This window comes from Haplochromis burtoni, unplaced genomic scaffold (assembly GCF_018398535.1).
Source record: "Haplochromis burtoni strain Fernald_Lab_line unplaced genomic scaffold, NCSU_Asbu1 Contig_67, whole genome shotgun sequence".
Classification (NCBI taxonomy): Eukaryota; Metazoa; Chordata; class Actinopteri; order Cichliformes; family Cichlidae; genus Haplochromis; species Haplochromis burtoni.
The window spans coordinates 1,462,641-1,463,597 of record NW_024582428.1 but is presented as its reverse complement, the minus strand read 5'-3'; positions in this window follow the sequence as shown (position 1 = coordinate 1,463,597).

The window sequence follows — 957 nt, the reverse complement described above, 5'->3', positions numbered from 1 at the left end:
CACCCGGACCGTCAGCTGACATGAGGATGTGCTTGCTGGGCCCTCCAGGGCCCCCCAGCAGACGTGGCGTGAGGCTGGACGGACTCGAGCCCCCCAGCTGAGATAGACGGCTGAATGGGTCCCTCTGATCCTCCAGCAGAGGACAGGGGCAGAGGGGCGAACTCACTGGAGCTCTCAGCAGGGGATGACGGCTGAGACTGCTCAGTAAAGTTCTCTAGTGAAGCTGCTGGTGCTGGCATCTTGACCTCTAGGGCTCCAGAGGGCAGTGTTACAGGCCTTCCTCCATGGAGACGGCTCCGACGGGCCGGGTAACTCCTCATCCGGCAGTACGGATGGCACGTCCTCCGTTGAAGCGAGCAGGCGAGCAGTAGCGGGGGGTAAGGTGTAGCTCGTGGAGAATGAAGTTTTGTATGAGCGGGTGCACTGAGTCCAATAGCCAGGGATAATCGGAAATAAGCTGTTGTAGCCTGACTTCCAGAACGTCGAGAAACGCTTCTCCCTCATGCTCGAGCCACAGGTTGATTAATTTTGACGCTGAGTCCGTTATGAGCTTTCGAAGCTCCGTGGGTGGGGTGAATGCCGCTGAATCCATATCTGGCTGGTCCATACTGTCACGGCAAGTCAGAAGAGCCGTGTGGAAAAGGAGGATCCAAACGCAGGCAGTCGTGAAGGTGTGAAGGTGATTTACTGAACACGAAAAATAGAGAGGCAAACAGCAAAACGGAGAACTAAACTATACTGGGACAACTAGACTACTGAGCATTGAACACGAACATAAAGGAAGGAAGCCGATGGTACATGATGACAACAGCAGGGAACACACAGACGAACCAGCAACTACAAACACAGAAGACACGACTTAAATACACTCAGAAACACAGGGAGATTACACACAGGTGGGGGACACAGCTGGGAGTCATTAATGAGACGAGACAAGAGGTAAAACTGAACACACAC